This window comes from Cheilinus undulatus, linkage group 17 (genome assembly GCF_018320785.1).
Source record: "Cheilinus undulatus linkage group 17, ASM1832078v1, whole genome shotgun sequence".
NCBI classification, from domain to species: domain Eukaryota; kingdom Metazoa; phylum Chordata; class Actinopteri; order Labriformes; family Labridae; genus Cheilinus; species Cheilinus undulatus.
The window spans coordinates 10,210,316-10,233,745 of record NC_054881.1 but is presented as its reverse complement, the minus strand read 5'-3'; positions in this window follow the sequence as shown (position 1 = coordinate 10,233,745).

Sequence of the window (23,430 nt, the reverse complement as noted above, 5' to 3'; positions counted from 1 at the left end):
AGAAAGAAGGGAGGGTAATTGAGAGAGAAAGGGAGGAGAGATGTTGGCAGAGCAGGAGAAACGGAGAGAACACAGGGAGGGACGGAGTATGGCGGGGAGTGGCGAAACTAATGGTCCTGCCTGGAGAGATAGTAGTCAATCAATCATGTTTAAACAAAAGCAGCAGGCCCAGGAGAATATTTAAGAAGTGCTTATTTAATTAAAAGTCCCTTTGCTCATATTTATGGGCCATCCTTCCTTCAAATATTAACCTTTCAGGTCCTGGGAGGCCTTGGTGACTCAGTCTGGACAGTGAAGGGCAGTACAGTATGTGCATGTCATTCACAGAAACTCTGACTGTGGAGCTAGACCAAATTTTCCTACTCTATATCTTCTCTCTAATGTGCACCAGTTATATTATAGTGATGACACAAAGTGTGTGTACAGGAGCGGAGAGAAAGCAGGGCTTAGACGATTTAAAAATGCAGGATAACTCCAGCATGAAAAGGATAAACTAAATACAAAACTAATATCATCAGGGGATGTTTAAAATCCAGACTCTAGAGGGGCTCGGCTCCTACGAAAATAAAAATGACAACAAAATGCGATTATTTGCAAATCTCATAAACTCATAATTGTTCACAATAGAACATAAACAACTTATCAGATGTTGAACCTGAGACATTTTACGATTCCGTGGAAAAATATTAGCTTATTTTGAATCTGATGGCAGCAGTTCATCTCAGAAAGATTGTGACAGGGCAAAAGGGCTCGAAAAGTAAATTGTACAAATGAAAAGCAGCTGGAGGAACATTTGTCAAATTATTGTTCAATTGCCAACAGGTCTGAAATATGACTGGGTATAAAAGGAGCATTTAAGAGAGGCAGAGTCTCTCAGAAGTAACAATGGACAGAGGTTCACCAATCTGCAACAAACTGCATCTAAAAAGTGTGGAAAATTTTCAAAAAAAAATTCTTCCACATGAAATTGCAAAGACTAACAGCTAATAGAGCAATGTAGCTTATGCTGCTATGTAGCTAAAAGAGCTACGTAGCTAATGCTGTTACATAGCTAATAGAGCTAAAGCCAATAGCTTAATTAGCTTTTTTCAAAAGCTCACTTTGCTTAAGCTAAAGTCTGGCAGTCAAATTAATAAAATAACCCAGTATAAACAAAGAAACATTTAATAAATAAAACAGAGAAAAAGATGATAGGTCTAATCTGGGATTAAATTATGTATAGACCTGTTTTAGAAGTAGTTACATGAACAGTGACTTGCATTAGCTTTGTTAGCTTTACCTTAAGCTAGCACAGTTAGCTACACAATCAACATTATTACATAAGCCAATGTAGGTAAGTTAGCTTTAGCAATGTGAGCTTTAGCAAACATAACTAAAGCTAAGGTAGCTATGTAGGTAATGTACCTCTGTTGCTAACATAGCTGAAGATAACTCACAAACCAGCTATGTAGGTACGTTATCTACCTAGCTGCATTAGCTGAAACTATGTTTGTTAAAGGTCATGTTGCCTAAAGTTACTTAGCTGAAGATAGGATCGTTATAAAGCTAATGTAGCCACAAAGCTAATGCTAAGCCCACAATGCATCTATGTAAGCTACACAGGTACATTATCTATGTAGCTACCTTAGCATGAGCTATGTTTGCTAAAGCTCATGTTGCTAAAGCTAACTTAATTAAAGACATCGTAGCTACATAGCTAATGCTAAGCTGACAAATCAGCTATGTAAGCTATGTAGCTATGCTTTCTTAATAGCTGTGTTAGCTATGTTTGCTTAAACTCACATTACTCAAGCTAAGTTATTGCGTATATAGTGAAGTCAGTTGCGTACCTGGGGTAGCTATGTTAGCTTTAGCTAAAGCTAACAAAGCTAGAGCGAGCCACTGTTTGTGTTACTACTTCTCTGTTTTATCTATGAAATATTGCTTGGTCTGTGATGTTTGCGATGTGGTGATTTTATGAATATAACTGTCAGATTTTGTTTATGAAAGAAGTCGGATAAAAACCAGAAATCTAAAACTGGAATTACGTAGCACTGGCAAATCAGAGTACTTCCTTCCTAAGATATGTGGCGTCTCAGATGAACGATCTGTGAGTGTGGCCATCAGAGATTTACCTTCTGCAGCTAGATCCCTCAGCAGACTTCATCATAATCATGTCATTTTACTCTGTTTAAATTGATGGCCAATTTAACTTTGTGTAAATTTATGACAAGGGTCCTTGTGGGCAAGACCATTGGCTCTGGTGGGTTGGATCTAGCCTCTGGGCCGCCATATGGGGATCACTGGCCTGGAGGCTAGATGCATACTAGAATTAAAACGAAAAGTACTCAGATCGTCTCCTGTCAGATTGTCCTGTTGTTTTGTTGATGGAAATAAAGTGATTGAAGATTTACTTATTAGAGAAAAGTTTTCAAAGTTCTTCCTGTGTTTACTGATAAATATGACAACAATACAAAGATGAATCATCCTGTTGTGAAGGTGTAAATCAACCTAACATCCCTAATACCTCGCTGATACGACATGTCACAGTGTGGGATCCATCCACCGTCTCATCTGTGTTCTCACCCACAGCTCCCAGGTTCACACATTATGGTTCTCAGCTCTTCCTACAGCCTTCATCCTCGTCTTCTTCTCCTGATGTTTGGAACCGCCATCGAAGGAGGAGGAACCTCATTCTCACACGTTCACGCACATCTTCAGTCTGCAGGGACTATCAACACTTCAGCGTTCTCAGTTGCTAATGAGAATGAGATCACAGGTAATGTTCACTTAAGACCTTCAAAAACACTCCACTTCACATAACTGTTTTATGAACTGGTGCTCACTTTGTGGAAGCACCTCACTGCCGTTCAAGCACCCACCCGGGGAGAGTGCTTTCATTACCTTTGGTGATATTTAATGCCTGCATTGCTTTGGTTCATGCCTACATTTTAGACATTTTTGAAGCGCTTTGCTAGTTTAATGCTTTCAGCAGTTGGACATTTTAAACATTTTGTTTACACAGAGGAATTCAAATAAAATGCAGCATTAGAGGTTGGCTTGGCAATGCATCACTAGTCAGAATTTGTGCATTTGGCTTACACATTCACAAGTTGTAGATTGTCTAAGTTTGTCTAACTACAAACAAATCACAATTTCACATAGAACAGAATACAGTGATTTGCAAATCCTTTTCAAGTGAATACAGCACAAAGACAGGATATTTAATGTTCAAACTTAGAAACTTTGTTTTTTTGGAAGTATATACATGTTCTGAATTTGATGCCTGCAACATATACCCAAAAAGTTGGGACAGGAGCTTGTTTCACACCATGTTAAATCACATTTACAATACTCTGTAAGCATCAGTGGACTGAAGACACTAAGACACTGAGAAGCATCCCCATAGCATGATGCTGCCACCACCGTGCTTCACAGTGGGGATGGTGTGTTTGTGGTAATGTGCAACATAGTGTCTTGATTGATAGCCAAAAAGCACCATTTCAGTCTCATCAGACCAAAGAACTTTCTTCCACTCGACCATTGAGTCTCCCAGATGACTTTTGGTGAACTCTAGGGAAGATTTAATGAGTTTTCTTCAACAAGCCACTCTCCAATAATGCTTTGACTGATGAAAACCCCAGGCAACAGCTGTTGTATGCAGAGTCTCTCCCATCTCAGCTGCTTAAACTCCTTCAGAGCAGTCATAGGTGTCTTGGTGGCCTCTCTCACTAGTCTTCTTCTTGCACGCTCAGTGAGGACAGCCTGATCGAGGCAGATTTACACATGTGCCATATTCCTTCCATTTCTTCATGTTGGATTTAACTGAACTCTGGGGAATGTTCAGGGCATTTTTATTTGGAATTTTTATCCATTCCCTGACTTAAACTTTTCAATAACTTTTCTCTGAGTTGCTTGGGTGTTATTTTGTCTTCCTGGTGTAATGGTAGCCAGGAATACTGATTAACCAGTGATTGGACCTTCCAGACACAGGTGTCTTTATACTGCAGTCACTTGAGGCACACTGACTGCACTCATGGGATCCTCATTTCACTAGTTGTGAGACTACTAGCATCATTTAGCTGGACCTCTCTTGAATTAGGTCAGTCACCTTAAAGGGGGTGAATATTTATGCAGTTACTTATTTTACATCACATATTTTTATTTAATTGACATTACTTTGTAGAAATCTGTTTTCTCTTTGACAGTAAAGAAGCTTTGGTATTTTTTTTGTCAAAACAAAAAAACCCAAAACAAATTATGCTTGACCTTGACTGATTTATAAAATCACTAAAGAGTTAAACATCCAAATGGGTGGATACTTTTATAGACACTGTATTTCAAATTTTTAGATGAAAAAAGTTATTTAAAGTGGGGCTTAAACTTCAGATTCCATGGAAAATGACCAAAGGGAAAGGCAGAAAAAAAGATTATTATGGTGGCCAAGGCCCCCCATAAGGGGAGAGCTTTCTGGGGCCCAGCTAAACTAGGGACCCATGGAGGTCAGCAGAATCATGGTCCATTGTAAAGTTAAGCTGTAATAACCATATTTATATTTAACCTGAATAGGAACCACTCTAATGAAAGCAACAAAAGAGACTGAAGATTTATTTATTGTCATTTCAAAACATGATGCACACATACGCACACTTGAACTCGAGAGCAGCAGTAACATTAGTGAGAGCAGCAGCTGTGTAAGTAAAACAAAGTTCAGTAATGTAAATAAAGTCAGTGGGTTTAAGTGTAGCTATTGCACACAGTTATAGGAGACTGCATTTAATTTTGGGGCCGTGAATTTTATTTATTTTTATTTTTATTTGAGTACAATATTGCATTTACAAATTGTAAACCCCTTTTCTTAAAACAAAATGACCTTTTTCTTTGTAATGTTAACAATGTGGCAGATTGGCTAAACCATTTGGCAGACTTCATAGTGAAGCCATAATGTTCACAAATGCCAGGATACCAGAAAATAAAGTAGAAGGGATGGAAACAGCATTAAGGGATAAATAATTACCAATCACAAAGTAAAGGTGAAAATTGGAAGAAAAAGTTGTGGACGGATTTTGAATAAATTTTCAGGAAGTGTCAGAAATGGCATAAGGAAGAATTGATTAGATTTTGGGAATGATCCGGATCACTGTCTGGATCCAGGAATTTTTTAAAGGATTCTTTACTATTTGGAGAAAGGGCTAATTGTGGAGGTCTGCTGTTACCACTTTAAACCAGGAGGTGGTGGACATGAGTAACTTCAATCCCAGCACCATTTGTGGGTGTGTTTCTATTCAAAGTTTTGGAATTTGTAGAGTTTGAAAGACACACACCTGGTTGCGTTGAGACGAGTCGACGAGAAAGACAGCGAATTGTAGCGAGAATATTCACAATGCTGGGAGGAGTAGAGAAATATTTACCCTCTGCCATGACTTCCAGTCGTCCAGGGAGACCATGGGTGAGACTGTCAGTGCATCTGTTGGCTTTACTCCACAATGTTTCCACCCCACCGAAGAGAGAGTAGTCAGCAAATGCCGTGGTGGGGTGGAAACATGGGGATGGATCTGGGAATTTTTTAAAGGATTCTTCACTATTGGGAGACAGAGCTAATAACGGAGGTCTGCACTCTCCGAGTGCTTTTATAGTATTATTAATTTTATTTTCATTTGATATTTTATTCATATACATGTTAACCTAACTCCAGTGTTTCCTCTGTACATACTTGCTAAATAAGCTCTGTCTTTTATCTGTTTGTAAAGCTTTTTATGCTACATCGTCAAAGGTAATATATAAATAAAGTTTGATTGATTGATGTGCCTTGCATTTTCCAATAAGACTGAAGTGTGCATGAAAAATGCAAATCCTGGTGACTTTCTGTGACATGCACTGTGCTTTTCATAAATGTTTTGATGAAATAGTTATATTACTATAAACTGTCCTTCAAAAAGCTATTTTTTTTTTGATCAAAAACAACTTTCCTTCATACATTGAGGCTCAAAGTTACCATATATTGTTGCAGCTCCTATAGTGTTTTTTACAGTAACCACTGTTGTGATTACATTTCATGTCATTTTTGTGTGCTCTATTCAGCATTTCATCTTTCAATATTAAAAGCTGGTTTGGTGGTGGTTTTTAAAAACAGGGTCAGTCTGTCCCTTATGCCAGGGCCTTTTTATGACCCCATTATGTCAGCGGAATTTGATCCATTATATAAAAGTGGATGCTTCTTTTAATTCGCTTAAAGTGCAATGTTCAAATATAAAAAAATAGAAATTTATTGGTAAAATTAATTGAACATTGATGAAAGAGAGAGTGTACATCAAAAGAAAGAGAGAGGATGTGTGTTAGTATTTGTGAGCGAGGGAGAGATAGAAAAAAAAAGATGGAGGGAGAGGGAGAAAGAGAGAGGTGATTTCTGGAAAGCGTGAAGACAATAATGCAAACTGACACTTTAGAAATGAGATGCCGGTTTCCTTGGCAACAGGCCCTGGGCTAGGGGGCTACCGGGATGGGGTGAGGATGGGTGAGGGTGAGGGAGAGCGAGCGAAGGGTGAGGAGGGCCGTGAAGAGGACTGAGATAGTGAGTAAATTAGGTTTGATTAGAATCGTTTGAAAAAGAGCAGAGAGAAGAGCGTGTTTACGCGTGCAGCAGTCAGAGAACGACAGGGACGCTCGGTATGTGAGGACGGAGACGAGGGGTATAGATCAATGTAGGATCTAAAGCTCTAACATGTCTGACAAGCCTCTGAAGGGCTCTCACTGCTGATGTTTACCTGGAGAAGCTCAGGTCACTGAAAACAAACAACCTGGGCTTTAGTTGTGTGGAGAAGTGTTTACAGAAAGACATTACTGTTAAACACATGACCATTGCTTATTTAGAAGAAACTAAGGAAACTCAATAAATGTAGTCAGACCAGATAGAGTCTCAGTTGCCCCTACATCCAAGCTACATTGGAGCTAAATGCTACAGTGGTGGTAGCCATTGCTATTGGCTTCCAGTACAATTAAACCAGATCTATTGCTACTGCTTTGTTTTCCACAAATAATGCTAAATAGTCTGGTCCATTCCCAGACCTGACACACTTCAGACTGGAGCCTCACCAGAAGAATTTGCCTAGTGACAGACATAGAATCTGGCCAGTATTTTAGCTTTGCAGGGGTTTCTTTTCTTTGGTTTGGAATCTCCATTGGTTCCCCCTTCAGTTGTCGCCCAGCATTGAAACTCGGTCATTGTTCCTCCATAACAGCATTCCTGTGTGGGCGGGGCTATATCTCTACCTACATGGTGGTAGGGCAAATGGTTAGGGAGTGTGAGTTTTATGTGGTTAAAAGGGAAACAAACAAGCAGGAGGAAGCACTGTCCTGTGAGTGTGAACACAGAGCTGAAAACAACAAACCAAGAGCAAGTTTGACTTCACTCTTTTTTTGTGTAAAGTAATTTCTCAGTGATGTAATCAAGTGTGAAGCCTTCCATACCTTCAGTATGCCGGTATATAACATACCTTCTAGAGCAGTAGTTCTCAACTGGTGGGTCGGGACCAGAAAGTGGGACACAAGGGACATTTCAGTGGGTCGCAAAAGTGTTCCTGGAAGCAAAAATTGCACCAAAAAGTCAATTCAAAACATGCTTTTTTCTGTCTCTCTGAATTGTCATGTTTTACTCTGTGTAAGGTCCAAACTTTACTATTTTTCATTAAAAATTTCAAATTTTTCATGTTCATGGCTTATAAAAGTCAACTAGGCCAATGCAGACAAGAGTGACCTGCGATTTCCACACAGGACAACTGCGCCACGCACCGAAGCGCCACGGGTTTGGTCTGACCAAAGGTGAGCGACCTCACCCACTGGAAGCGAGTCAAGAGCTCTGACAGACTAGAGAGGGAGCGATTTGCTCTGCAGTATGATTCTCCTGCGTTCTGGTGCGCGTTCACTTTATGTGGAAATTGGAGGTGATTGTTCCTATACTGTAGCGTCTAAAAAAATGCTGCCACAGGGCAGGTGTTATTAAAACATGTCTTTAGATTGCTCAAGGAATATGAGGGTAACTCATCCATGCACGGGAGAACAAGAAAGGCCCATACAGAGAGCACTAGGAGGCACCGGCATGCATCCTTACACAACTGCACATAGGTTCATTTTAACCGTCCACACAACGCTGCACATCTGATTTGTAGCATGGGTGTCCAACATATTTAATCCAGACATTATGTGCTACTTTTCAGGCAACACAATGATGCTGTTGTCATCATTTTTCAGCTTTATGCAACACAAGTCAGCTGAAATGAGCCGCTAGTCCATTTGGATCTTTAATCTTTTCAACCCAATGAACAAAAACAAGAAAAAGAAACACCTCAACTTCATTTTTCCTGTCATGTAAGCTGCTTTTATGCAACATAGCATGCAAAATGTACTGATAAGTATTTCTCTTTTTTGTAGCACAAAGTTAATCCAATATGTAAAAGAGATTAGAAGAATTCAAAAAGATGCAAGCATAAAAATGCAGCCTACAACGTTAGCTTTGGCATCAGGTGGCAGGTATGTGACATGTGAGAGGTGCTAGGACCATCGTGCCAAAAGATTCCCGTTTGGTTTGAAATGTTTGGGTGAGCGTATTAAAAAATGCTCCAAACAAAAATCCCAGTAGTAGATTTACATCTTTTAAAAAGCCTGGCAAAGAGGCAGAGATCAAAAAACAGTGAGGCTCCAATCTGTCGGGAATTAATTGATGTTTTCATCCAAGTTGAAAAGTCAGAACAGCAATTTATTAGCAGTGGAACCCAAAACTGCAGCCGGTGACACCTGCCATGTCTCGAAGAACCGTGTAAAACCACATTTGGGTCATGTTGGCATGATTCAAACCCACATAGCTTCGCATTTTAATTCATTCTAAGACTGTAAGCTTTAAAACAGGGCAGAAACATAGAGCTGCATGAAAATCTGCATGAAGTGACTTAAAGGGGAAATGGAGATTATTTCTTTGTTGACTGTATAGAGATTTGGGTTTTTGTAATTCTTTAGAACAAAAAAATTGGAAGAAACTTGTCAACTAGAGGAAGGTTTGACAATTCATAAAACTGATCAAACAGGAAGGCTGATTTCACACTGGGGACACAGGCCTGGATCTGAGTACACTTGACCCCCTTGTCCATTTGAAGAGGTCTTGAGCATGATTCACGTGTACTTGAGCACGGTCTCCAAACAAGGAAGTGGGTAGCATACATCATACCATTGTATCCATTCAGTATGGGCCCATTTCATCCTCCGTAGATGTAGAAATAGAGAGAGAGTCATGTTGGCATCTCATAAATGATATAAAGCATCCGTAGAAGCAGGATGGACCCTGTAGTCTGCACAGAACATAAACCAAGACTGGACTCAGACTGGACTGTATGCTGGATCCCACTTAGCTGGTTTTGAGCTGCATTCAAAAAATAAAAAAATACTTGCAAGTAATTCATTTTGAATCTAGGGAGACCCTAAAGGGACATGTTTGCACACTGACAATGAAAATTTCATCATTTTTTAAAATTATTTGGAACAGGTTGGATTATATGCAAATTTTCGCTTCAGTCTAAGTCAGTTAAAAGGGCGAGTAATGATTCGGATCATTGCCTGCTGCTTCATTCTCACTTCCTCTCTCAAACTGAACCCTCTCTCTAAACTTTGTGTTTCACTCATGATTTGTGTATTATGTGGATATCAACCATGAAAATATAACAGATAAAGGCATAGGTCTGGAGCCTACTCACAGGTGATAACAGAAACAGAATTAAAAAGTTGTTCTCCATCTCTCTGATTTAGCGCAGTGTCTGTATGAAGCTCTCTGTCTGGATGGATCCAATGTGATTTTAAAGATGTGGCAGAGCCACCGGCTCACAGTTCGCCACATTCTACCAATTCTCACAGTGAGGACATATAAAAACCATATGGACTCGGTGTGCAAAGTTGGAGTGTGTGATGTTTTGTTGGATGACAGAGACGAAGAAAAATCCAAAATAATGGGCCCAGTGTGTGAAGACCTTTAATGCTAAGAATGCTAATGTTGTTGCCACAGAGTCCTGCTGTCCTGTTGCTAAGTCTGCTGATTAACTTTTATTGTCAATTCCAACATTGGATCGATATTTCTTTGGGGGGCACTTTTCAGCACTGACCTGAGCAGATAAGGAGGATAACTGTCCTGTAGCAGCTAAAGCCACAGTTATGATTGCATACTAATCCCAGTGCAGCATGAGCTGATGTTTGCTTTTGCACCAGGTATAAGATAAAAGAATGTTACATCACCAAACCCTTACGGCCCAGTTCAGACCAAAGAGTCACGATTGTCAAAGACCATTTTAGGACGTTGCTGGTGATGGTCGCGGCTCTCTGAACAAAGCATCTTGAATCGGGCCATCTGATGAGTCAGGACGTTGCAAGCAGCGTATGTGAAAAGGGAGGTAGAAAACTATGGAAGCCCATTTCTGGCACTTAAAAAAAAAAAATACAAAAAACATGAAAGTTATGCAATTCTAAAAAAACAAGAAGAATCCTTAGTGAAAATTATGAAGGAAAAAGAAAATCACAATTAAGAGAAAAAAAAGTTCAAATTATGAGATAAAAAGCCATAATTATGAGATAAGTAAAAATTTTGAGATATAAAGTAAAAAATCTGAAACAAAAAGTTAAAATTATGAGATTTTAACCCTGCACAAACACTATTTCAAAATTTTAACTATCTCATAGTTTTGACTTTTTATGTCATAATTTGTGACGTGTCTGGCTGCAGACCTCGAGCAAACATCTACGCTGGGGCGTTCTATGCTGGGGCATGACGTACATTGCCCGAGCCGTGGACCTCTACGCTGGGGCGTGACATTTAATGCCCAAGCCTGTGGACCTCTACGCTAGGGCGTGACGTATATTGCCGAGCCGTGGACCTCTATGCTGGAGCATGACGTATATTGCCCAAGCCCGCTGACCTCTACGCTGGGGCAATGACATATATTACCCGAGCCGAATTTTCTGCTCTAGCCCCTTGCCCACTGGCTCACCCTAAATCTAACCACTCGGGTTTTAATAGCGCAGGGGTCAGGGTCTGTTACTGCACGCCCCAGCGTAAAGGTCGGGGACTGCTGCTGAACGCCCCAGGGTAAGGGTTGGGGTCTGCTATTGCGCGTCCCAGCATAGGGGTCGGGGTCTGCTGCTGCACACCCCAGCGTAGACCCGTACGCTAAGGTCTAGTAAGAGTCAGCGGTCCATTCATTTTAACAACAGCTAACATGCTGCACTCCCCAGGGTAGAGGGTTTGTCGAGGTCTGCAGCCAGACCCTCTTGCATAATTTTGACTTTCTATCTCATAATATTTACTTGATACTTCCAACTTATGATTTTTTATCTCCTTATTCTGACTTTTTATCTCATAATTCTGATTTATCTCATAATTTCCATTTTTATCTCATTATTTTGACAATATCATTATTATGAATTTTCTCATAATTTTGACTTATCTTACAATTTGACTTTTTATCTCATAATTTATACTTTTAATCTCATTATTATGACTTTTTATCTTATAATTGTGACTTATCTCATAATTTTGAATTTTGAAATAGACATGTAAGTACTCAACTTTTGTCGTTTTTGAAAAGAAATCAACTCACTGCAGTTCTTTGTTCTTCTTTTAACAAAGAAATGTTGTCAAGTTCTGATAAAACTGGCGCTTTAGCAGCATCCACGCTAATCTCTTCCTCCATAACTGCACCAGCCCTTTGCTGCTGCTTGTTAACGTCACAACTCTGCTGCACCTGAAAATACTGCCCCTCGTCACTGATTGGTCCTGTCACTTTCTAACCGGGCCCAAACGTTCAGATGGGAGCTTTGCAAGATGGATTCGCCAGTGAGAAACAAGGAAACGGGCTCATCCATCTGCTTTGCCAGGTTAGCGGAAACTGGCTTCCATAATAAACACCAACCAAAGCAGAATATTTTTTTGGATAAAATCAAGGTGTGAATTTTAGAATTATTACAACCTTTTTACTATTTAGGCTAAAATATCAGACTGTAACTACTCCTTTCCCCTCCATCAGCTGTGCATCAGGACATGCATGAGAAATTTAAAGCTTTTGGAGCTAAATTCATCTGTGGAAAATTATTATTCTCAGCATGTGTCTTAATTGTGACAAGACTGAGCTAGCAAAGCTTTTTCTTGTTTATATGTGCTGTGAAATTCGCCGCCACACCTCAATGTTGATGACAATGAGTTCAAGATGAGCAACAGCCATGTGCAGAACTCTTCCTTTTTTTAGAGATAGATTTATTGCACAAAAACTTAAATCGCTTAAAAATGACACAATAGCTATATTGATAGCTAAAACATTATTGATTATGAGGGTTAGAAAAATACATAACAGTGTGTTTACATACCTGGGTTTGGAACGTCACTCTGAAGTATGGATAGAGAACTCAGAAAACAGGTGGCTTTGAAAATTTCCCAGATTTTTCAGGTGTTAAGATTGATATAAAAAGACAGATTAGTGAGCAATCATAATCTGCTGATATAAACACTTGAAAGGATTCTCATCACAACAGTGGTGTAAGATAAACCTCAGCATATCAGGCAGGCTGCACTGTCAGACTGGTGTGTGAACATTTTGCAGGATTGCACTACAAGACAGTTAATTATGCTGCAGACCAGCATTACACACCTGGTCCATTTAAAACAGCAATAGCATGTTAGCATTGTGTTTGTTACTTCACAACAGCGGAGGAACAAAAGACAGAGAAACTAAAGGTTTATTTAAGACTGTGTTGTGACTTTGACTCTACCTGATTGAGGATGAGAAGTTTTGAGGAAACATGCTTGTCTTTTATCGCCTTTTGGATGTGTGTAACACTAGATCTCTGGACTGTTGATCACAGTGTTTAAATCTTTGAAATCCCGATCAAAATGCAGCTAAAGAAAACCTTCACTAAGTTCAATTAAATCTTTCAAAGAAATCCCTGAAGAAATGAATTAAAAGCAAACTAGGGACGACCAAAATTTGAATTTATAACATCACATTTTGCATAAATTGAAGAGTAAATATTATCCTAATCATGTGTATAAAGTTTTTAATGAATCGTGTGTAGCCTCCACAAGCACACGGCACAAACACGCAGACACAGACGCGTGCCACACATGTACACAAACCGGCGTACGCACACGCCCGTGCATGCAGACAGCAGAATTGAATGCGATAGGGAAGTGAAAAATGATTAACCCGGGGTCAGCTCTCAGCCTCAATCTCGGCAGCGCTCAAAGAACATCCTCGCCTGATTTACACTCGTCATGTTCCACAGCACACATTTGCATATATTTATTAAATTCACCACGCGTTTGAGAATAAAATATAACAGGGTGGAGGAGGGGGGAGCGTGAGGAAAGGAGTGGAGGAGGGGAAGGAGGGAGGGGGTTATTTAAAGGAGGCGTGTTTCTGATAGATTTGCCTTTCATTCATATTCATTTTCTCTCTATGTTTTGTTCATTAGCATGGAGGTCAGCGAAGGCATCAGATGGGACTGCTTAACGCTTTAGGGAAAACATTGCTGCTGGTCAGCCATATTGAATTGACCTTGTTATCGTTGTGACAGACTGTGTTATTTATCAGTTAGTTAGATAAGCTGGCATGCAGCGTGATGATAGTCTACCACATGAAAATGAGCCTGGGCAGTGACAAAACACAACCCCAGGTGTGCTCACTAAACTGTTATCTCCAAGTATGACAAAAAATGAAGAAAAAATGAGTCGTCTTTGAGGAAGAGGAAACTGTTTCTTTGAGTTATAATGACGTTTTTCTTCTTCTTTTGAATTTTCTTTAGGCGCTGTAGCCAGTCAATTGTTTGTCCATAATTTTAGGAGAGTAACACCATAGGAAATACTGAAGGGATTGTTGCGTGATAGCAAAATTGGTGCAGTAATTAATCTCTTGTTTTTGTCGTTGTTGTTGTCCCATATTGCATTGTTGGTGTTGGTGTATTGGTTGGTTGTTGAGGGGCCGTTCAAATGGAGGCAAGTTTAGGAGTATCCGCAAAAGTACTTCATCATATCAGCGTTTCATCCACATGGGAGTGGCGTTTTGGAAGCCTGAAAACACTACTTTATGAAAACGGGTCCAAGAGAGAACAATTCTGTATACGCTGCCTGTTCCGTCTCCATGGAGAAGGGTGTACACCGCGTTCCAAATTATCATGCAAAATGAAATTTTTCTCTGATTTTCCTAAATAGTCGATGCAAATGACATTCAGTATAATTTTCAAGTCATCAACCGTTAGAGCATAATTCGATTTTATTAAACAAACTTTCAAATGATAACTTTTTTTTTTTCAAAAATCAAAAAATCAAAATGCTCTGTTCCAAATTATTACGCAAAACAGAATTTCAAAACATTTTATAGGTTGTATAGTGTGTATTGTATTGTAAGTTCCATGTTAACATAGGAGCCCTTCTTTGATATCACCTTCACTATTCTTGCATCCATTGAACTTATGAGTTTTTGTTGAGTTTCTGCTTGAATTTCTTTGCAAGATGTCAGAATATCCTCCCAGAGCTGCTGTTTTGATGTGAACTGCCTCCCACTCTCATAGATCTTTAGCTTGAGGATGCTCCAAAGGTTCTCAGTAGGGTTGAGGTCAGGGGAGGATGGAGGCCACGCCAGGAGTCTCTCCTTTTATGCCCATAAAAGCCAATGACACAGAGGTATTCCTTACAGAATGAGATGGTGCATTGTCATGCATGAAGATCATTTTGCTACGGAAGGCACAGTTCTTCTTTTTGTACCATGAAAGAGAGTGGTCAGTCAGGAACTCTCTATATTTTTCCGAGGTCATTTTCACACCTTCAGGGACCCTATAGGGCCTTGTATCACCACATTTTGTAATAATGCTGCATTATGTAACAATGTAATGTATTTTCAATTCATTATGTAATAATGCCACATTCTGTAAGCCACTAAGCGGTTAGGGTTAGGTAGTAGGGTATACCCTGGAGCCCACCTTAAGTCCTAGGGTTACGGTTAGGTGTTTAGTCTAGAGCCCTGAAAGGGGGTTAGGTTTAGGCATAAGTCACTAAGCAGTTAGAGTTAGGGCAAGGTAGTTGGGTAGGGCATACCTTGGAGCCCACACTAAGTCCTATGGTTAGGGTTATTACATAATTCGCCATTATTGCATAATGTGGCGCTACAGGCCTACCAGCTCTCTCCTCATGAATCCGGCCCAAAACATGACTCTGCCTCCTCCTTGCTGACATCGCAGCCTTGTTGGGACATGGTGGCCATCCACCAACCATCTACTCCATCCATCTGGACCATCCAGGGTTGCACAGCACTCATCAGTCAACAAGACTGTTTGAAAATGAGTCTTCATGTATTTCTGGGCCCATTTCAACCATTTCTGCTTGTGAGCATTGGTTAGGGGTGGCTGAATAGTAGGTTTATGCACGACTGCAAACCTCTGGAGGTTCCTAAACCTTGAGGTTCCTGGGACTCCAGAGGCACCAGCAGCTTCAAATACCTGTCTGCTGCTTTGTAATGGCATTTTAGCTGCTGCTTTCTTAATCTGATGAATTTTTCTGGCAGAAACCTTCCTCATTATGCCTTTATCTGCATGAACCCATCTGTGCTCTGAATCAGCCAAAAATTTCTTCACAGTACAATGATGATGTTTTCTTGAACTATCCAGTGTTTCCATACATTGAATGTGAATTGTGCTGTCCCTTATGTCTGTGGACAGAGAACTGAAGGATCCCAAAAGTTTAAAACATAAAGCCCTGTCGACAGGAAATGGCTAACCTGATGCCAGATTGACTCGTATCCATTGCATGAATATATCTGACAATCATGTGGGACAGCTCCCATAGAAACGTTTGGGAAGGGCAGGACTTTTCAGGACATCTTCAGAAAGTGATTGGAGGAACGTCCTGTCTGTCACATCCATGATGGGCCAATCAAAGCGACATATTGCATAGCGGGCATGTGCTAGTTTTTTGCAGGCTACTACTGCCTTAGATTGTCAATGGCGGAGCGTCATCTAAAGTAGATGCTAAGGCCAGCCAGGAGACCAGTGATGTGAATTCTGGCTCCTTTCAGAGATCCAGATCCAGTTCTTATTAATAAGTGATTTATTGTTACTGGTTACTTAAATCTATATAGTGACATTTTCTATCTTTGTAATTTAATCAGACCAAAATATTGATTTTATTGATTTTTTATTTTAATATTATTACAGTGTCTGGCCCCCACAGCAGCTGTCAAGAAAAAGCCCAGCTGTAGGCTCTCATTCTTGCTTCTATTTGATCTTTATCCTGATTACAGTTGACTTTTTGATAAAATTAGAAACACAATTGAATTAAAACGCTGATAAACAGGCTCATTAAGTTAAAATTAAGTCCTCCAGCTTTTAATACACTTGTTAACAAGATGAATTTTAACAAAGTAGAAAGTGGTTTACTCATTTAATTACTGCTAACACCCACTTCCTTTACAAACACAGTGATTAGCATCAAGATGCCACCCTTCCCATTACAATTTAATCTCTTTTTTGTTGTTTCAGCTCTGACTTGGACAGTTAATACTCACAAAAACATGCTGATTAATCACATCTAAAGTAGCAACCATCTGAGTATGAAACCACCACTGAACCCCCCTCATTCTCCGCACCCCACCCTCACAGCAGCTGATGTGAGCAGCCGTGGCAGGTGAGATCAATAGGGCTGAAACCTGTCCAGAGCTTTAATCCATCAGCGGTGAGCTGGGAGAAGAGACGCAGCGAGGAAGCCATCACTCTCACACAGACCCCGGCGTGCTCTCCACCTCAGCCTGCTAAATGGACATCCGGAGAATAATGTCAGTGACGTTTGTGTTTTTACAGTCAAATGTTTCCATGCAGACTGGCTGAGAGATGCTTCTGAATAAGTTTATCTGCAAGAACAATAATATAAATGTGGCAGCACAGATTGGTTACATCTGCAACAGGAGGGAATAAAGTCAAACGGATGCTGAACTAACATTTCCGATCTATTTATTCATAATATTTCTTTCTTTCTGCTGCAGATTGTCAGCTCTCAGACATTCAACAAGAAACATTCAAATAAAATATCTACAGTCTCCTCTGCTCTCTGCACCCTTCTGTCACCTCTTACTTCTCGCCTGAAAGACTGAAAAGTGTGAAAAATTTCAAAGAGGAGAAAAGACACATTTCCAGAGAAAAGTTTAACTTTCTAGGCTCTTTATGTCTTTCTGACATGAATGGATACAAAACATTTATTCACGTTTCCTTTATGTGCATAAGCTTACCAGACCCGTATGTTCCCTGTCCTTCTCTCAGTACAGCTCTAAATATGTTTATATGAAAGCAACATTTTCTTTACATGTATGCACATGCATTTTCCCACTATATTGTATATCTGCAACCCCAATTCCAATAAAGTTGGGGTGCTGCCTAAAATGGAATGATTTGCATAGCTTTAGTTCATGCAGGACACGGTCATCATACACCCAGCAGTGATCAGCTGACAGCCAGCTGATCCTAATTATCGCCTCCCAGCTCCCAGAGCCAATCACATCTCTTTCTCTTATCACAATGGTGTATTTAAAGGGGCTGGAAAAAAACACCCCAGTATAGGATTTTTGCATGTCTAAAACCCCCTCTGTTTCAGCCCTGCTCAGAATGAGCCGTTTCTGTCTGTGGTTTTAAGTGGTAATTAGCTATCTGACTCCACCCCTGACCACACCCCTCTCAGGAAATGGATGCAGCACTCCTGATGTTACAGACACTTTTATCCAAAGTTTAGGACCCGACTGGGATTAGAACCATCAATCTCCCAGACCATAGTCAGCAGGCTGACCCACTGAGCTATCCAGCATCTCAGCTGAGAGGATCAGTAGAGGAGGGCGGGACTTTCCTCCAAGTGGGGGAGGGTGCTTACTCCCCATGTGAGGTCACTAGGTGTCAAATCTGAGAACAGCTTGTTTCAGCACACACTTTCTGAAAGGAGGAGAAAGAGAGTAACCTGACACGCCAAGAAATGTTGTCAAGCTCTGATACAAGTGGCGCTTTAGCAGCATCCACGCTAATCTCTTCCTCCATTACTGCACCAGCTCTTGCTGCTGCTTGTTTACTTCAAGACTCTGCTGCACCTGAAAGTACTGTCCCTCATCGCTGATTGGGCCTGTCACTTTCTAACCAGGCTCAAATGGTTCAGATGGGAGCTTTGCAAGATGGATTCACCAGTGAAAAACAAGGAAACGGGCGTATCCATCTGCTTTGCAAGGTTATAAAGAGAGGGGGAGAGGGAATGGATTTTTCTGGTACTTGAGGGGATTGTGGACAGGCCAGGGGCACATATTTGTGTTAGCCTGAAGAAGTGATTTTTCCATAATATGTCCCCTTTAAATATGACATTCTTCTCACAGATCCCTGCTTGCATTAATGCTGATGCACCACGCTTCTACTGCTAGCAAAACTTCTCCACCCCAGCCTCATCCTTGATAGCATAAAGCATGTTGCACCTTCATATTCAGATTCATGGTATGGATTAAGTGCTCTTGAACTAATTTTAATGTATTCTATTATCATTGTCATTAATGTATCGATACATATGGGGGTTTTTAGCGATGCGTTCCCTAAAAAATAAAAGCATGCTGCTTGACTAACCTAGGGGCCATCTTTTGAGCAGAGCCTTCTTTGCCAAGCAAAACTGTATATAATTAGGATCTGCTGACAGCCAGCTGACCCTAAGTATCCCCTCCCAGCTCCCACAGCCAATCACGGCTCTTTCTCTCAACACTGCAGTCATTTTAAGTATGACTTCTCGCTAATCCCTGCTTGCATTAATGCTGATGCACCATGCTAAAACAGTCAAATGTAAAGTTGACGAGAGCGTTCCTGACTGAACCCATATTTTACTCATATCAACAACATATCAGATGTTGAAACTGAGACATTTCACCATTTCATGAAAAATATCAGCTCATTTTAAATTTGATGGCAGCAACATATCTCAAAAAAGTAGGGACAGGGCAACAAAAGGCTGGAAAAGTAAGTGGAACTACAATTAAAAACAGCTGAAGGAGGTCAATAACATGACTGGATATAAAAGGAGCAATTTAGTGAGGCGGGGTACCACAGAAGTAAAGATGGGCAGAGGTTTACCAATCTGTGAGAAACTGTGCCTAAATATGGCTTTCAGAAAAATAATGCTCAGCGTAAAATTGTGAAGAGTGTGAATATCGGACCACACTAAACAGTTTTCCATGCCAACCACAAATGCAAGGTAAAGCTGTATCATGCAAAAAAAAAAAAAAAACAATAAACAAAAAAAAAAAAACAGAAAACATGTGAGCAGGATCTAAAAATGCTATCATCTTCTCTTGATCTAAGCTAATTTAAATGGACTGAGGCAAAATGGAAAACTGTTCTGTGGCCAGATTTGAAATTCTTCCTGTAAACCACGTATGCTGTTTCCTGCTGACTAAAGAGGAGATGGACCATCCAGTTTGTTATCAGTGCGCAGTTCAAGAGCCTGAATCTCTGACTGTATGGGGTTGCATTAGTGCCTATGGTGAGGGCAGCCATAAATACTGGATAAAAAGTCATAATTATGACATAAAAAGATGACATAATGTTTTTTTCCCATTACTATGACTTACCTATGCAGACGTAAACATATACTGTGTATGTATGTGTGTAATCAAGCAGAAGAAAAAAGACCAGTCTGAAACAAAACAAACAAATAAATAACTAACAAAAACAAAACATTGGATAAACTCCACGGCTCAGGTGGCGAGCAGCCAGCCAGCCTCCCTCCCTGAAGGCCCCGTCTGATACGTAACACAACAATTGGCAAGACGGATGTGAATCTCTCCCTCTCTCTCCCTCTCTCTGTGCTTCTCTCACTCACACACAGAGGGGAAGAGATGGCAGCAGACCAGCAGTGTGTGCCAGTGGGCGTAGTGGGACTGCTGGGCATGCTGGGACCAGCCTCAGGAGTTAAGACTCGCTGAACTACAGCTGCAACCAACCCGGCCACCGCCAGAGCAAGAGAGAGAGAGAGAGAGAGAGGGACACAAGCTACAGATACAAAGACTCTCCATCCCACACAAAGGCGTCTGTCTCGTCCCGTGATATGTGTCTCAGCTGTGCCAACGTCGCCGTCAACCGCCCCCCCCTCCCCTCAGGCCTGGACCTCCCGCGTATGCCACCCCTCTCCACTCCTCCTCCTCCTCTGCTCCTCCCTGCCGGTAGCCTTTGTGGGCTAATTAGCGGTGAAATTGGTGAATTGCAGGCTCGGGCACACACACCCACACTCCCACACATACACCCCCTCACACACATACAGTGGCTGAATTGCAGGCTCAGGCACAGCAGTGCAGACACTTCAGCATAGCCAAGCGCCACTTCAGCCCCTGAAAAGCCTCTGAAATGGGGAACACAACACAAAGACAGGAGTGGAGAGGAGAAGAAAGGGAAGAGGGGAGGAGAAGGAGAGAAAGACTGAGGGAATAGATTTGCTTCTTTTTCTTTCTTCTTTGTCAAGTCGTCAAATACAGCAGATTTGTCATGGTCGAAGTGTCAAAATATGAAGCTGTGAGAGTACTAGCAACATTTCTGGACTCTGTGATGGTTTGATGTGGCTTTGAAGTCAGGTTATGTAGAGTAACGAGTGTGAAAATTCGCTAGATAGAGATTGGTTGATGGATACCAAAACTAGCCACAAATTTGATAGCCCTCTAAAACTAGTAGTACAATTACACTGTTATTTCAAATCAAGTAATTTTGTGGGTGGCACATCATATCCATATTTTTAATAGCAAACTATATGGACAGTGGCTAAACAAAGTCTCTACATCCTTGTTTACATTTGGAGAATGGCCTTTCTACTGAAACAGTTGTCACCGCTAATGTGGCATAAGAGACACACAAGAGGCTTCTTTGAGTTTATTCTCCCCATGGAAAGGTCACGCTGGAGGGTACTTTGCCACAATCTGACTGCTTGGAGGAAACCTCTGATGGGCACTTTATCATGTGATTTGCACTGACGGGGCATTCTGGAGTCCACTTAATTCTGTTTAATTTAATGGAAGGGCAACCAAGAAGGCACTTTATCATGTTTTTTTCACTGAAAGAGAACCCTGTGGTTCCATATTGCCCACCGGAATGGCAGGCCCACTGGTGAGGAACCTTGGCGGGCACTTTGCCATATTATGTTTTGTCCACTGGTAATTTACCCCAGATGGCACTTTGCCATATTATGTCTTGTGGAACGGCACCCTGGAGGGCACATCATCATATCTTACCGACTGGAGTGTCAATAACTTAATGCTTTGCCAATGGGAAATTCACCCTGGGGGACATGTTTTGTCAAGGGGAATGGCACCCTCTGATATTTTTTAAATGCATTTTCTCTACTGCAAAGCCCAGGGAGGCACTTTATCATGTTTAATCCAATTGAAGAGAACCCTATAGAGGCCAACTGGTCATGTTATCCCCACCAGAAAGGCGCTTTGTCATCTGTTGCCTGCTAGGAGAGCACGTAAGGCACCATGTAGGGCACCTTATCATGTGTTGTCCACAGGAAGACCCCAATGGTGAACGCTTAATGTGTTGTCCACTGGAAGGGACCCCTTAATGGCACTTTGTCTCACTTTAGCCTCTCAAAGCTCACCCTGAAAGGCAATTTGTCATGTATTGCCTGCCAAGAGGGTACCCTAGAGGGCACTCTATCATCACATCACATTATATCTGTATGTCTGCATGTTGAGAGGTATAAATGATCATACATTGTAGCTAAATGCATGTTCCAAACTGGTGACATGGTACCTGTTACAACGCCATATCTTGATGCCTTGGGCCTCAAACCAAGCTGCCATATCTGATGATTTTGTCCAAGCAGGTTTATGTATAGAAAGCTGTGGACACAGGTAAAAATTCTGCCTTTTCTGAAAGGTTTAGTTAGCTGGTATTCACCTGTGCACCATTCTTTGGAGCAGTCCATGTGTGTCTTTCTTTGATAGAGCGACAGTGAAAGAGAGGCTTTAGTCTCTAATGATTTCAGTGATGGACGACACTCATTCCATCATCCCTCCATCGAGCACACACCCCATAAATTACCTCCCGTATTAACAGGCTGTATTAAAACCATGCAACGTGTTAGGGCTCTCATTTAAGATTAATAAGTGGTAATTATGGAGGGAGGGGATCTGATGAGGAAATAAGGGAGGCTGGAAAAGGAGTCTGCCGCTACTGAACAAAAGACGACGCAAGAATGAGAGGAATATAAGACTTGGAAATCACTTTTTAGTTTTGTTTTTGACTGCATAAAGTAATGAACAAAAGAGAAATTTGAAGATTTTACTCCACAGATGCTATGATGGACTGTCACTGAGACGACATGGCCTCCAAGCTGAGGATGAAATAAGAAAAATGTGAAGATGACAGGGGGACAGAAATACTGCTGTATTCAAGAGACTCTCACCACAGGAGCAGGATGAATATCAGACAGGAAAACAAACAAATTACCAACAAATGACTTCTTGTCTTTTACTTTGCACAGTCAGCTCACTGAACACTGTGTACAGAACACTCAACTATATATCACTTAGAACTTCTTCACTGTAGCTTAATTGTCCTGGAGCAAAACCCTTAAATCTCACACGATGAGAGGAGATGAGAGGAGATGTAATGAGACATTTTGCAACCCTCTAACTTATTCCCTACCTGGTTTTTGTTATTATTGATGGATTTTGAACAATGATTTCTGAGATCCCACTGCTTAGAGGACTCAAACTGATGAATTTAGACGATTGGATGAGTTTATAGCCCCCACCTGTTAGAAATAGTTGAAAACCCAGCAAAAGCAGGCTATCATTATCAAAAACTTATTATAATCATAAATAAAACTGCAGATGGATATTCCATTTTAAATGTGATCCAATTTACTGACTTGAAAGGAAAATTAAAGCAATCAAAATGGTTTAAAGTAATAAAAAATACAGTGGCTATAAAAAGTATTCACCCCATGAATGTTTTCCCTTTTTATTGATTTTCTAAATCAATCAAGGTCAATATAATTTGTCTTTAATAACAAAAAAATTACAAAAAAATCTGTTTAATGTCAAAGTGAAAACACATTTCCTGAAAGTAATATGAATTAGATAAAAATATGTGACATAAAATAAGTTATTGCATAAATATTCAACCCCTTTAAATTGACTGACCTAATTCAACAGAGGTCCTAATCAGTATTCATGGCTACCATTACACCATGAAGACAAAAGATCACTTCAAGCAGCTTGGAGAAAAGGTTATCAATAACTATCAGTCAGGGGATTGATACAAAAACATTTCCAAGGCACTGAACATCCCCCAGAGTTTGGTTTAAATCCATCATCAAGAAATGGATGGAATATGGCACATGTGTAAATCTGTCTGGATCAGGCCGTCCTCACA